Genomic DNA, 16919 nt, shown 5'->3' on the forward strand with positions numbered 1-16919 from the left:
AGAGAGAGAGAGAGAGAGAGAGAGAGAGACTATGGCACATGTACGTTATGAAAGGGTATTAAATCCATCAGAGCTGAAATAAAAACGCAAATGCAGTGGTGTGTCTTCAGGCATGGGTGCTGAGAACCAAACTGTGGTCTTCTATGAGAGCAACCAGTGCCCTTAACTCCTGAGCCATTTCAATCATTTTCTTTCTAATATTTTTTATAAAATAATACTTTAAAAATTCATGGACTTAAAAGTATCCAGAGTCAACTGAAGAGAGTACCATTTGTGTTATGGCCACATCACCACAACTCTCATTCTACAAATGAAGTAAATAACATTTACAATAAATGTTTGACCTTGTTTGCCTAGATACTAAATTTTAGGTCAGCATTTGACCTCAGTTTTATTTAACTCTAAGCATGTCATTGTAATAAATAATGATTACAGAATGAGTATTTTTGAGACATGTATACTGTTCCAGTCATTTAATATTCAAACATTAAGAATATACTTCATCAGTGTTTAATAAAGTACTCATACTCTGATAAGCATACCAGATTCTCATAACAATATATTAATCCAAGAGTTTGGTTGTTGTTATTCTTTGGCTAAGAGAGTGATGTTACTTTTTGGTTTGGTTTGACTATAGCTTTCATAGTCAGTGGCCATTGTAGGTGTAAACTATTTCATCAATTGATCGTAAGAAGGCTAATCAATAAATTATCAATTACAACTAAATAGATTCATAGAAAGTTTATGTATCTACTTACCTCATAATCATATTTGTGGCCAAAACAAAAAACAAAGAAAACATGTTAATAAGGACTCAAAAAGAGATTGGCACATGTAGAATTATTTTTATACATACAAAATTAAAAGTTTCTAAATATAATTCTAGGCATTATAGTTTATAAATTCATAAATTAGTCATTAATTTCTTTTCAATCTCAAGAATTTGGGACTAAGAAAAGAATGCTCTATGAACCACCACAATTTAATGCTTTCTTTCAGCAATTCTAATTTTGATGAATTTAATTCTTCTTTTTTCCCTTTAGCTATTTTTAATAGATACACAATATCTATACCTGTATCATCTGTATCATCTTTTATATTCATGTCCTTTTTCCTTAGAAATTAGAAACAGATATTTTGGGACATGACATTTTAAAGTCATGCTTTGCTCCTGGAATAAATGGGGTGTGACTCATAGTCATTGAAATCTTCAAACTCTGCTATGCAATCATATAATGAGGAATATCTACACAAAAGGAGACAGATTTTTTTGAGAAGCATGGGAAGAAAACTAAATGGTATCAGAGTAGTTTGGATTATATCTTTACAGAGATAATGTAGAAAGGTTAGGAATCATATAGAGTAGTTGGTAGAAAGTTTAATAAATCAATATTTTAATTCTTAAAGAAAACTCCTTTAGTACAGTGTGCATTACAACAGTAGGCAGGGAAAATATATGGCATTTATTTTACTGTGGAACATAACACATTTTAAAAAGGCTAATTTTTATTTAGCAGATTAAGCTCTAAAAGGTACTTCTCATTTTTCAGGGCTGAATTTTGCATGTTTTTCTAAAAATGCACTTTTATAATTTCTAATTTTGAAGCACATCGGGTTTTTTGTTAGATAATTGGTTATTGGATTTCTATTTGTATTAAAAATGGTTAAATTTATTCATATATATATATATATATATATAATTGTTGTTGTCATATTACTCTCATTGTTAGGAAGTGGCACTGCCTACCAAAATCTCACTCAAAAGAGAAAGAATATCTTCATCTCCAACCAGAGTGAATCTTCCCAAAGTCCTTCTTAAAGCAACAGCAACAAACTTGATATGAAAATTCTAGGCTCTTTCTCCATGAACTCTATATTCAGGAGATTGAGTAATATTTATTAATAATTACTTTCTGTCATCCTAGTGTTATAGTATGTACATAGGATTAAGTGATAAATGATAGTTAACAATAAAACTTCCTGCTTTTAAAGAGATTAAAGCAAAGGGAGAAGGGTTATAGTAAGTCTCTCTCTCAGTTTTCATTGTCTATGCATAAACAGGTAGTGTAGAATTTTTTGTGAGGTAATAGAGAGGTGTCACAGGGTTCTAAAATAGAAGTGGTCTCTAAATGAGCTGGATAATATCCTCAAATGGAGAAGGGCTGGAGATGCCACCGGAGGAAAATGGCTGGAGGGAATATAAATCGCCACAGGGGCAGGGGTCTGTGAGTGTAGCTGAATCCTGGATTGCAAGCTTAGAGGATGAGATCACAGATGAGGCTGTAGAAGTTTGTTGGGACACATCATGAGGAATCCGATTATACCCCATATCCTCTGCACTTTATTCTTTAGATAGCCCATAATGGTTACCTGGCAAGATTTGCTTGTCCTATAGCTGCAGCAGAATTAATATCTTAGAGTAATTCAGAATGATATTCTCTACTGTGGTAACCTAGATGAGGGGTGGCAGACTTTTACTAAGTGATGGTGGCCTATTGGAAAAAGAATATACTATTGATACAAGAATGGATATACAGCAAATGTGGTACATTTACACATTGGAGTACTATTCAACTATTAAAAACGATGAATTCATGAAATTGTTAGACAAATGGATGGATCTGGAGGATATCATCCTGAATGAGGTAACCCAACCACAAAAGAACACACATGGTATGCATCACTGTTAAGTGGATATTAGCCCAAAAGTTCAGAATACCCAAGATACAATTCACAGACCACATGAAGCTCAAGAAGAAGGACGACCAAAGTGTAGATACTTTGGTCCTTCTTGGAGGGGGGATCAAAATACCCATGGGAGGAGTTACAGAGACAAAGTATGGAACAGAAAGTGAAGGATAGGCCACTCAGAGACTATGCCACCCGAGGACCCATTCCATATACAGTCACCAAACCCAGACACTATTGTGGATGCCAACAGTACTTGCTGACAGGAGCCTGATATAAGTGTCTTCTGAAAGGGTCTGTCAGTGCCTGACAAATACAGAAGTGGATACTCACAGACATCCATTGCACTGAGCACAAGGTCCCCAATGAAAGAGGTAGAGAAAGGACCCAAGAAGCTGAAGGGGTTTTTCAGCCCCAAAGAAGGAACAGCAATATGAACTAACCAGTATCCCCAGAGATCCCACGGACTAAATCACCAACCACAGAATACACATGGACCTATGGCTCCAGCCACATATGTAGCAGAGGATGGCCTTGTGGGACATCAATGAGAGGAGAGGCCCTTGGTCCTGTGAAGGCTTGATACCCTAGTGTAGGGAACTACCAGGACAGGGAATCTGGAGTGTGTGGGTTAGTTGGAGGGGAAATGAAGAAAGGGGATTGTTGGGTCTCTCTCTTTTGTCTCAACTCTGAGACATTAGAGCTTGTAACTGGAGACTCAACTCACACCTGCTGTGCCTAAAACAAAGGCTCACTATGAGTTTTGCCTTCAATTTATTTAACTCATTAGTCAATTTCTGCAACTTGATTTCAGACTCTAGTTTACTTAACTGCAAATCTCTCTGAGACTTTTCTCCTATCCTAGTGGACCTAGAGGGAGCGGGTAACATGTAGAAACACTGCTCCTTTTCACGAGACCTAGTAGATTCGCTTTCTGAAAAAGCATTTGATTCTCTTGGCTTTCTGTATCAGTGCTTTGCAAGCTCCATTTACTTTTTGATTCTGTCTGTTTTTCCTCTAAAATTTCCTCTACAAGTCCCCAAAGGTGGAGAATAAATCTTTCTGCCCTATTATTTCTTAGAGCTCTCCCAATTTTTTCCCAAGTCTTATTATTTAGCTCTCTTTCCTCTTGGAGCCATGGGCAGTGAGTTTCTATCTCATCTACGAGATTTTTTTAATGCATCCTTTTCAACCCTGATTCCTTTTGTTAGAAGTAGCTTTTTTCATGTTTAATATCACTACTTTTTATCTCATTCCAACTCATTCTCACCATTAAACTCCTAGGTGAAATTAAACACTGGGTCAGCACCAACTCATCCTAGACCCTTGAACTTTTTGCACACACAACAATTTTATAATATTAAAATACAGCTAGCTAGCATTGAAAATATCTACTGTGCAGATTGGTGTAAGATCTCTTACCTTTATCTTCTGAATTTTTTTCGGCAGGGCCTTGCTTCTTAATGGTGTCTCCTTCATCTATCCTCTGTATTCGAATTGCACGTTGGGCGCCATTATGAAACTCTCCCGCAGTTTCACAAACTGGTTTCTGTCTTGACTGAAGGGAGAAAGGAGACCTGAAACACAGAGTTTGAGAACAAAAGGACATGAAGCCAAGTTGAGGGTTTCCAATCAAGCCTTGCCTTTACTTTTGGGGTTCAGCATTTATATACAAGAAAGCAAAACTGAATCTCTAGGTTACAATGACATTTGAATAACATAAGCAATGTGGGAGGAGTCAGGAAGAGTCCCAACAGAGTCAAAGGGGAAGTCAAAGGAAAGCCGTGCTGCTGGGCGTGCCCACTCCTGAAGGTGGCAGCTCAGGGAGTCCGCAGGTCTCGACTCCAGGGAGTGGCCAGAGGCACAGCACACGGTGGGGGAGGAGGTCAACAACAGATGTCCTCAGGCTGCAGATGTGCCAGCCAGCAGGCATATTTTTCTTTGGAATCCTTGAAGGCAGAATTCAGAGTAGTGAGCCTTTGTTTTAGGCACAGCAGGTGTGAGTTGAGTCTCCAGTTGCAAGCTCCAATAAAAGGGAGAGACCCAACAGGGGATGACATTTGAAATATAAATAAAGAAAATATCTAATTAAAAAAAAGAATATGAAAGACTGTTAGGAAAGATTGATAATTCTGGTAAGGTCTGGGTAGGTGCTGCTATTGGTAAATAGGGAAAGAAAACATTCATGCACAGAAATTAAATGATAAGATAAACAATTATTCAATGTATTGAACATTGGAAATGGGGCATTTCTCTGTAGAAGGATTAAGGTCTGTCTTTATTTGACAATTCAAATATATACACTTTTAGGTATTTAGAAATTTGAAAGGAAAAATCTAAGCTATGGTAAGACATTAGTTGGAGAAATTGACTTGAAGTCTGAGTGTAATGGAATGGATGACCAGTGATCAACAACTGAGATTTAATTGTTAGTGAAAAGCTGAGATTGGAAAGAAGAAAAGTTTCAAGTTTGGGCAGTTTATTTTCTAACTTTTTGTTTCTGTTTTCCTCCAAGGAAAGATAGAATTTCTGAAAGTGCTTAAGCAGAATGAGCTAAGAAATTAGACATGAATTCAGCCAAAAGTTAATTTAACTGACAGTTCTGTATGTGCAGTTGTGCTAATGATAAAAATTAGCTAAAATAAAAGCATACTATCTGAATTTCAAGAAAGGCATAATGGTTGCCTAGTAGATAGTATGTCACACAAAAAAGACTCCTAAATTGCTAAGCACTGCTTTCATTTACTGCCTGCTGTCATTCTAACATACTCCTCTCTACTAGAAAGTTCCAGAAGGCATCCTAAACTACTTTCTGTAGTGTTAATCTCAGAAAAGTTACTGAATCTCCATCTTCTTTATATGGTATTATATATCATGCTTTTCTGTAATCCAAGATAAAACCTTGGACCCAGTCAGCAACCTAGCTGACTTTGAACATTATAAAGCAGTGAAAACATGAAAAAATGATTATAAATTCTCTTTCTATATAGAAAAGGAGATGTGGCACAATATTACAGTTTCTAAATCTGGGAACAATGTTTATAAAATCAAATAGTTTTTACAAAGGTAATTTATTAATTAAAGTACTCTTGTATTATCCCATTTCAGAGTTCAGGTTGGCTATTATAACGAAATTTTGCTCTGTGATAGTGAGTAGATAGCTGCTCACATTAAGATGAGCATGACTGCGCTGAGGTCTAACAGTGTAATTGAGCACATAGGTTCTTACTCCCAGAGCCCTTAGCATTCTATTTTTGTCTCTCTTGAGTCACAGATGACAATCCTGATAAATTGTATCATACTGTGAGGTGGCTTGTGATGAAAACACATTTCAGCTTGGACACTGGAATACTACCTCTGAATTCAAACTCTGACAAAACATTTAGTAATGTACAGTTGTCTCTGCTCTCCTTTGTCATTGCTAAAAATTAAAACAAATTCAGTTAATTCCCTGAAATCTCACTAAAAGTAGGGAACATTATTATTTTTTACCAAAGTCTTAGAATTTCTATTAATGTATCTACATGCCTACATTATTATCTATATTTATCTTTTCAATCTTTTATATGTATTTTACATGTATTTATTATAGCATAGATCCTAATTGATTTTAGATTTATTTACTTTATACATATGAGAGTTTTGCCTTCATGTATATCTGTGCACCATATACATGTCTTGTGTCCATGGAGGCCTAAAGAAAGAGACCTATAACCTGGAAGAGTAGTTTCAGGTGGCTGTAAACTGTCACGTATGTGGTGGACATAAGACCCACATTGTCTACAAGGGCAAAAAATACTTTTAATCACTGAGCCATATGGTCTAGTCTCTAGCTCCATATGGTCTAGATCTTACATGTCCCCTGAATGAGACAAAGGTTGCCTGATAAAGTCTTACTTCTAGCATGCATGGTATGAACAAGTAGAATTTTTAAGATTTAGAGCCCAATGGAAGAGAAGGAGGCCACTGACTGCATGCCTTTGACTTTTCAGAGCTGTCAGGGATCTTGTGCCTTCTCTTTCTTTCTTTAGTTCCCTGACACCAAAAAAGAACCACTTTCCTCTGCCATAATGGACTCATTATAGGCCAAGCAAACACTGAATGAAACTGTGAATCAAAATAGCTCCCTTTATATGTTGATTATCTCAGCAACCTGACAAATATACTATCCATTCATCTTTAACTATTTTTATTCAATTTTATGGTAAACAAGAGAAATTAAATGGAATAAAGTATAGGATAAGTAAATTATATAATTTTATTATATAAATAATAGAAAGTTTTCTCTTTGGAAATGAAGAGTTCTCTTTGTTGTACAGCATAGTAGTTAATATATTGATAAGATCACTTTTGTCTGAGGGCTAATACACTTTATTGCTTGAAAACAGAGGCATTTAAGTATAAATTGGATGATCAGAATATTTATACATTAACCCTCCTATTTTGTCAAAGCAGAGAAGACTGACCACTTCAGAGAAGAAACATAAGGCTGACAATTCTCATGAACGTTTCTTACTTTGAGTCATTTAAACTATGAGGCATTCTTATCTTACTACCTCCTGGGTCTTCTCAAAACATTAGCCCCATTACTTCTCTGAACTCCCTTCACCCCAATGAGTAAATTTTAACAGTTCAGGAAACATTGGAAAATGTCAACAAGTAAGATGACACTGCCTGCTTTATTAGTATTAGTCCCCACACTGTATCTCACAGTAAAGATTCCACAGCTTTTCAGCTCTTGAATGTCTAATAAAGCAGTGTGAGCATGCTGTGAGGCTAGAGAAAGAGTAGATTATAATACTAGCTATGGCTACCTGACTTTTGTTTATCAGTGATTCTCAACCTGTGGGTCATTACCTCTTTGAGAGTTGAATACCAGACATCCTAAATATCATATATTTATATTATGATTCATAAAACTAGCAAAATTACAGTTAAGAAGTAGCAATAAAAGTAATTTTATAGTTGAGGATAATCATAACATGAAGAACAATTCTGAAAGTGTTGTAGCATGAGGAAGTTTGAGAACCACTGGCTTATTTAAATATTCACGTATTATTCTTTTAGTGTGTGTTTCTGTTATTTATCTTGGATAACTACTTGGGTTTTACAAAGATATGGAATCTTTAGGTCCTCTGAAGTGATATATAGGTTTATTTTTTCTGTTATGTGTTATTAAACGAGTTCCTAGTCCATTTTGTCTTGAAAAGCTGAATGATCCTGAATCCCTTAGGATTTGACCGAGGGCCTATTGACATTCAAGTAAATTTGAAGAATTTTTTAATAATTAATATATGTTCAATAAATATAAATACAGAATAGCTATAATGGATGATTCAGAAAGCTAATAAAAAACACTAGTGAAAAAATATCATGAAATAGAGAGTTATGAAATTATGGTGAATAAAGGCTGATAGTGTACTCCACTGAATGCTATAATAAATTTCTAGCACTAAAGGCTTCAGGAAGTAAAGGTATATAAAGGACTTGACTAGGATGAATTGTATAGAGGAATTTTAATTCAGCAACATGGCTGCTCTGTGAAGGAATCACATCCAAAGACCTTCTAGTTTTGTGTGATATGGCTCAAATACAGAGATTCCCTTAGTATATACATTTAATCCCTCTGGCTATAACACAGACATGTTTTATTACATACCTTTATTCCCAAACAATGATGTCTGAGAGGCAAAGTGATGAATCTCAGAAAGATTTGACAGAGTGAGTCAGAGATAGGACATTCCCAGTTCTCAATAGGAAAACACTGGAAATAAAGAGGACTTAAGAAAGCACAACAGAGAGAAAAAGAATGAGGAGGCAGTTTTACTGGGTTAGATTTGTAGAGACAGGTTACAGATGAAGACAGAATGAGCCAGAGAAGAATGAGCCAGAAGATTAGAACAGATTGACATAGTTAGTTTGAGGGCAAACAGGGAAATTCAGTCAGAAGCTGAGAAAAGCCAGTTTGAATCAGACAGCTTGGAGAGAAATTTGTCCCAGAATAGCTGAGTTAAACCAGCCAGCTAGAGTTCAGAAAGAACTAGAAAGGCTAAGCTCATTCAGCAGTAAGCCACTGAGATGGCAATTACATATGGTGGCTAAAGCTTACTTTTATAGAATTGAGTCAAAAGTGAGGTTGTTATTGTAGGGTATAGTCTTTTTAGATATGAGTCCTTCCAAGAAAGAATTTAGACACAAATTCAGAAAAAAACAAAAAGGTGATATGAAGGCATGAAAAAGACTACAATCTACAAGTTCAGGAGAATCACCTTCCCAATGTCATGGCTTTGGATGCACAAATTCTCAATTTTAATAAAACAGACTTATTTGTTGAAGTAAAATCTGTCAATGGTTCATTTTAGTAGCCCAAGAAAACTAATAAAAGTATTTATTCCATTTGAAAAGCCAATAAAAACAGTTGTTTAGCCAGTAATATACTTCTACCATTATAGTAACTCTGCAATAGAAATTAGTTTTTCAAGACAGTAAATGATTGGGAGCTTATTTCTCAGAGAATATGAATATCTGAAGCACACACACACACACACACACACACACACACACACACTCATGCACACACTCACACACATATGCACAGGCACTGACAAGGACAAACAGAGGACATTAAAGTCAAGCAGCAATGTCCTTTATGATTAGAGGTAGGGATGTAAGCATTATTAGAAATCTTAGTAGTGATGATGATGATGTTGATTATAGCAGGCTGGTTATATGAAGCACCATTTTTGTGTCAGACATAATATTAAATATTATAGCTTTTCTCTGTTAGCTATCTATTTTTCTGTTATAGTTGTGAACCTGAAGCTCAGAGGACTTAAGTCTTTTATTTGCTAAAGTTCTCACAGCTAGAATTTTCAGCATAAATGTATCTGAACTCAAGTATAAAATTATAAACCAACAGAATGGCATGAACACCTGTTCTTGTAGTGAGTGGTAGATTTATTCAAAGGGTCCAAAAACCATAAGAAAGGTCATTTCACTCTTATATTGCTGGTTAAAGCTCTTGTGTCTACATTAGGTCTTGATATCTTGTAAGAGCACTGAAATCCACTGTAGTCCATGAAGTAATCCTGGAGACTTTGACACTTAAGTCTAAAAACATTCCTCTGTCCTAAGCATCTCAGATTGTTATGAAGTTACTTTAGTCTCTCCTGAAACTTTGCTCAGTCACATAAAGAGAAACTCACACTAGACTCTTCCTCTACCTAACAGCTATAAAACTGAAGGAAGGAACAGTTGCTAAGGTTTCTCCAAGGTCATAGCCAAATATATTAAAAGAGTCAGGAGGGACACATATAAATTTGCATAAAATGTGCCCTAAATTTGCATTCAAATGCATTTTCATCTGCATAAAAGACTATTATTATATCTTAAGAATATAAATTTTCTAATTGTTCTTTTAATGCTGTCATTAATTTTTCATGTGTAACCACACCCCTCTCATTTCTTTCAATCCTTGCCAGAATTCTGCAATCTCTAGAAAGCTTCCTTGGGTGATGTAACCAAAGTTTAATGGAAGTTCTAGCATTGCTAACTGGGAGAGCAAAACACAAGAATTCTCTACCACTTTATTTTCATCAGATTGTGTGTGTGTGTGTGTGTATGTGTGTGTGTGTGTGTGTGTGTGTGTGTGTGTGTGTGTTGACATGCAGGTCAAAAAACAACTTTTTTTATTAGATATTTTCTTTATTTACATATCATATGATATCTCCTTTCCCAGTTTCCCCTCTGAAAAGAAAAGATAAAAAAAGAAAAAGAAAATGAAAACAAAAACAAACAAACAAAAAACCATGTTCCCTTCCCCATTCCCTTGCTCACCAACCAACCATTTCCCAGTTCCTAGCCCTGGCATTCCCCTACACTGGAGCATAGAACCTTCACAGGGCCAGGGACCTCTCCTCCCATTGATGACAGACTTGGCCATCCTTTGCTACTTATGATGCTGGAGCCATTAGTCCCACCATTATACTCTTTGGTTGGTGGTTTAGTCCGTGGGAGATCTGAGGGTACAAGTTAATTCATATTGTTTGTCCTAAGGGGCTGCAAACCCTTCCGCTCCATGGGTCCACACTGTACTCAGTCCAGTGGATGGCTGTGAGCCTCTACTTCTGTATTAGTGAGGTACTGTCAGAGACTCTCAGGAGAGAGCTATGTCAGACTCCTGTCAGCCAACACTTGCTGGCATCTACAATAATATCTGGGTTTGGTGATTGAATATGGGGAGGATTCCCAGGTGGAGCAGTCTCTGGATTGTCCTTCCTTCAGTCTCTGCTCCATAGTTAGACTCTATAACTCCTTCCATGTGTATTTTGTTCCCCCTTTTAAGAAGGGATGAAGTATCCACAATTTGGTCTTTTTTCTTCTTGAGTTTCTTGTGGTTTGTGGATTGTACTTTTTGTATTCCAATTTGTCAATAGGACAAAATGGTAACCAAAAAATTGGGAAAAGATCTTTACCAATTCTATATCTGATAGAGGGCTAATATCCAATATATACAAAGAACTCAAGAAGTTAGACTCCAGAGAGCCAAATAACCCTATTAAAAAATGAGATACAGAGCTAAACAAAGAATTCTCAACTGATGAATACTGAATGGCTGAGAAGCACCTAAAGAAATGTTCAATATCCTTAGTCATCAGGGAAATGTAAATCAAAACAACCCTGAGATTCTACCTCACACCAGTCAGAATGGCTAAGATCAAAAACTCAGGTGACAGCAGATGCTGCCAAGGTTGTGGAGAAAGAGGAACACTCCTTCATTGCCGGTACAACCACTCTGGAAATCAGTTTGGCTGTTCCTTTAGAAATTGGACATAGTATTACCAGAGGACCCAGCTATACCATTCCTGGGCACATATCCAGAAAATGCTCCAACATGTAAAAAGGGTACATGCTCCATTATGTTCATGGCAGCCTTATTTATAATAGCTATAAACTGGAAACAACCCAGATGTTCCTCAACAGAGGAATGGATACAGAAAATGTGGTACATCTACACAATGGAGTGCTACTCAGCTATTAAAAACAATGAATTTGTGAAATTCTTAAGGAAATGGATGGATCTGGAGAATATCATCCTGAGTGAGGTAACCCAATCACAAAAGAACACACATGGTATGCCCTCTCTGATAAGTGGATATTAGCCCAGAAGATCAAAAAACAACTTTTGGGAGCCTCTTCTCTTTTTGTACACTGGAATCCATGGATTGAGCTTAGATCCTCAGGCTTTTCCAGTAAGCTCCCTTACCCAGTGTAATATCTTACCTGTACTGAGCACCCATTCTTTTCTTCACCAGAAAATTTATTACAAGCTTGTCTTCATTTTCTTGACTGACACATGTTTTCTTTAGCAATTGGTTTCTACTGGTAACAAAGAAAAATGGTATAAGACAGAATAGAGAGACAAGAAAGACTTGAACTTAGCTAAACAAAGGAAAGAAGCTGAAATCAAAGTCTTACGAACAAAATGGGGGTGAATTTTAGGAGCTGAGGAAAATTGCTAAAAGTATTAATGGGAGATCAATTGGCAAGATCAATCTCTTTATATTCTCGCTTATTAGGAAAGTTAGGCTAAATCCTCCTACAGAGACTAGGAAAAAGAATTCTATTCTAAGAGTCATGTTTCTAAAATAGCTCTCCTAGGTCTGCTGCAAAGATGTTTCTTGTAATATTTCTAGTTATTATGCCAGAGGTGTAGTGTCAGGAACAAATCTGATCACAACAATAAAACCCAAACTAAGACTGATGGTGGTTATAAATGTCACCTGTTCTTTCTTCATTCTATACTCCAAATTAAGACTGACTTTACTCAACTTAAAATTCTGATAACACATAGTTGAATGTACCTGTCCTCCAGGTATGAAAGTCATCTTTGTAGCATTCTGATTCATTGGTTGTCTAATCTTTGCTTCACGATGATCCCAACAACAACATAAAAGGAATATCTTCTTCTTTATGCAATTTTTTCCTTGTTCTGATTTTTTTCTTTCATTCTTTATAATGGTTTCCTTAGCTGATGGCATAGTCGTGCTCACAACATTTAAATTTGCATTCTCATGTCCTCAGAATTCTCAAGACTATTATAGTGTGTGGAAACCATCCATTACATTTTGTTGTCTGCTGCAGACACTTATTAGTTAATAAGAACATTCTGTTAATCACTTTTCTTATTATTTCTAAATCTTTAAATATTCCTACATAGACAGGGGAAGAAAGTCATGTCTTTATTATTTTATATCTATTTGTGTCTTACAAAGACACAGAAAAGCTTCATCTTCTGGCTCTCCATTTTCTAGTCCACAACTCTGCCTGTCTTCCTAGAGGCCTCCTGGCATAAATGGCTAAAGGCCACTGTAAATTTAAAATCCATAAGAGTCAGGACAATATGGCACCACCAGAGGCCAGATACCTTACAACAGCAAGTTCTAAATATCTTAATACAGCCAAAGCATTTTCTTTAAATGACTTTAAATCCAATCTTATGAAGATGATAAAGGCTTTAAAGGGGAAATAAATAAATCCCTTAAAGAGATAATGGACAATACAATCAAACAGGGGAAAGTAATGAATAAAACTGTTCAAGATCTGAAAATGTAAATAGAAATAATAAAGAAAACACGAATTGAAGCAATCCTGGAGATGGAAAACCTAGGTAAGATAACAGAAACTCCAGCCACAAGCATCACCAACAGAATACAGGAGTTGGAAGAAAAAATCTCAGGTGTAGAAGATAAAATAGAAGAAATTGGTATATCAGTCAAAAAATGTTAAATATAAAAGGTTTATGATACAAGATATGCAGGAAATCTGAGACTTTATGAAAATGCTAAACCTACGAATAATAGGAATAGAAGAAGATTCCCAGATCAAATGCCCAGAAACCATTTTTAACAGAAATCATAAAAGAATATTATCCTATCCTAAATAAAGAAATATATATATATATGCATAAACATATATAAGTGTATATATATATGTATGTATATACATGTGTGTGTGTGTGTGTGTGTGTACACAAGAAGCTTACAGAACATCAAGTACATTGGACCAGAAGAGAAAATCCTCCTACCACATAATAATTAAATCACTAAATATAGGAAAAAATGTATAATAAAAGAATGAATGTAAATTGGCCATAGATACAAAGGTAGACCTGTTAGGATTACACCTGATTTCTCAACAAAGACTTTAAAAGTTAGAAGGGCCTGGGCAGATGATTTGTAAGAGACCACAGATGCCAGCCCAAACTATTATACCTAGCAAAACTTTCAGTCACCATAGAGAAAACAAGATATTTATTACATGACAAAAAAAGGTTTAAATAATATCTCTCAATATATCATGCCATATAGCACAGGGGCAGATGATTTTAGTGTAGTATTTTACCAGACCTTACAATAGAAACTGTTGTAGATAATCCTGGTCTTGTATTTTGATGCTAATTTTCCTCTCCTGGAAAGCAGACTAGGAACAAATCGCCTTGTGAACCTTTGCCCCACCTTAACTTTTCAAGTAAAGGCTAAGGCCAATGATTGGGCAGCAGGAGGGATGGTGGAGGTGAAAAGTTTTGGGGAGAAGGGAAGAGAGAGACTGAGGAAGAGACTGGAGAAGGGGATGATGGAGGAGGATGAGGTAGAGGGAAGATGGAGCTGAAGCACGTGGCTTGGAGAAATTACAAGTCATATGGGATCTAATAGATGGGAATAGAGTAGTGTAGTGGTAGATCTGCCCAATCTATGCAAGTAGCTTGCATATCAATTAATTGAGTTGTGAATTCATTGACTTAGTAAATTGGGTTTGAAATTTACTGCAACAAGGAACTATTATCAATACTTCTCAAGTTATTCCAAAAATTGAAACAGAAGAAATACTGCCAAGTTCATTTTATGAGCTTACAATCATTCTGATATCCAAACCACACAAAGACTCAACCAAGAAAGAGAATTTAAAATCAATATCTCTTATGAACATTGATTTTAAAAAAAGGTCAATAAAGTATTCACAAACAAAATCCAAAATTCAAGAATACATTAAAAACATCATTCGTCATGATCAAGTAGGCTTCATCCTAGGGATGCAGGATTGTTCAACATACAAAAATCCATCATTGTTGTCCATATAAAAGAAATGAAAGAAAGGAACCACATGACCATCTTATTAGATGCTAAAAACTACTTTGACAAATCCAATACCCTTTCATGATAAAAGTCTTGGAGAAATCAGAGATGCAAGGCAATATAAAACAGGCCAACAGACAACTTCATATTAAATGGAGAGAAACTTAAATCAATTCCACTAAACTCAGGGATAAGATAAGGCTGCCCACTCTCTCTGCATATTTTCAGTATAGTACTTTATGTTTTAGCTAAAGCAGTAAGACAACTAATGGAGATAAAGAGGAAACAAATTGGAAAGGAAGAAGTCAACGTACCACTATTCACAGATGATATGATAGTATACATGAGTTGCCCCCAAAATTCTAATAGGGAATTGCTACAGGTAATAAATACCTTCAGCAAAGTGGCTGGATACAAAATTAACTCAAAAAACAAATTGGTAGCACTCTTTTATTCGAACAATAAAGGGGCTAAGAAAAAAATAGAGAAGCAACACTCTTCACAATAGTCACAAATAAAATAACATATCTTGGTTTAGTTCTAACCAAGCAAGTGAATATCCTGTATAACAAAAACTTCAAGTCTTTGAAGAAGATATCAGAAGATGGAAAGTTCCCTTATGGTCTTTAATCAGTAGGATTAATATAGTAAAAAATAGCCATCCTACCAAAAGGAATCAGTGCAATTCCTATCAAAATTCCTGACCTTGAAAAAGCAATACTCAACTTCATGTGGAAAAGCAAAGCAACCAGAATAGCTAAAACAATCCTGTACAATAAAAGAACTTCTGAAGCATCACCATTTCTGATTTCAAGCTATACTACAGAGAAAATATAATAAAATCTGTATTGTATTCCCATAAAAACAGACAGATTGATCCATGCCATCTAATTAAAGACCCAGAAGTAAAACTACATACCCATGGATACTTGATTTATGACAAAGAAGCTAAGAGCATACAACGTAAAAAAAAAGCATCTTCAGCAAATGTTTTTGGTTTACTTGGATGTCTGTATGTAGAAGAACGCAAATAGATTCATATCTAACTCACAAAACTGAAGTCCAAGTGGATCAAAGATTTCAACTTAAAACCTGATACATAAAATCTAATAGAACAGAAAGTCTGGAGTAGCCTTGAACACACTGATATAGGAGACAATTTTTTCTGAACAGAACAACAGCTCAGATACTAAGATCAATAATAAATGGGACCTCATGAAAGTGAAAGCTTCCGTAAGGCAAAGGACACTGTCAAAAATAGAAAATGGCAGCCTACAGAATATGATAATATTTTAACAAAGTCCACATCTTACAGAATGCTGATAGGCAGCAACTGATGGAAACTGATGCAGACACCCACGGCCAAATTAGTGAAGCTTTTGTTTGTGAAATCCTATGGAAGAGGGAGAGGAAGGCTTGAAGGATCCAGATGGGTCAAAGATACCACAAGAAAACTTTAAGAATCAACTAACCTGGGACCATAGCAGCCTATAAGGACTGAATTGGCAACCTAAGAGCATGAATTGGGTAGACCTAGACCCTCTGCACATATGTAATAATTGTGAAACTGGGTCTTCATGTGGGACTCATAAAGTGGAAGGAGTTGGTGTCTCTGATTACATTTCTTTACTTTGGATCCCTTTCCCCTAACTGGGCTGCCTTGTTGAGCCTTAGTAGAAGATGTGACTGATCTTATTGCAACTTGATATACTGAGGCTTGCAATCCATGGAATCCTCCCCCTTTCTGTGGAGGAGTGGAGGAAAGGTGTATGTTGGGAGAGGGAAGGAGGAAGGCAAGGACTGAGGGGAGAGGAGAAGTAAATAAACAACTTAGTAAAAATTACCACATGAATGGTTGGAAAATTTATCTTGCTTTCTGAATTTGCATTTCCTTGATCATTTGGACACTGTCTTGCCTATTTGTAACTGTGAATTTATCAAAAGATAAAAATGGGATTATATGCCCAGGGAAATTTTGAAGAGTATACCAATTTATTTTTTCTTCCCAATTGCAAGCTTCATTTATCTGTGATATTTTAGGAAATGAAGTGACAAAGATAATATGTTGATCTTTAATATAAGCAGTTCAAAGTATCT

General features: G+C 35.8%; 1 long non-coding RNA gene across 1 annotated transcript in view; it reads right to left on the reverse strand.

Annotated features, from left to right (window-relative positions):
- The window catches only part of LOC116071110, a 7437-nt gene extending 6564 nt beyond the window's left edge, over positions 1–873 (reverse strand). Inside the window, exon 1 of the long non-coding RNA XR_004110712.1 lies at positions 759–873. This is a non-coding gene — a long non-coding RNA (uncharacterized LOC116071110). The remainder of the gene's footprint in view (positions 1–758) is intronic.
- Between the last annotated feature and the right edge of the window lie 16046 nt (positions 874–16919).

The sequence above is a fragment of the Mastomys coucha genome, unplaced genomic scaffold (genome assembly GCF_008632895.1).
Source record: "Mastomys coucha isolate ucsf_1 unplaced genomic scaffold, UCSF_Mcou_1 pScaffold22, whole genome shotgun sequence".
NCBI lineage: Eukaryota > Metazoa > Chordata > Mammalia > Rodentia > Muridae > Mastomys > Mastomys coucha.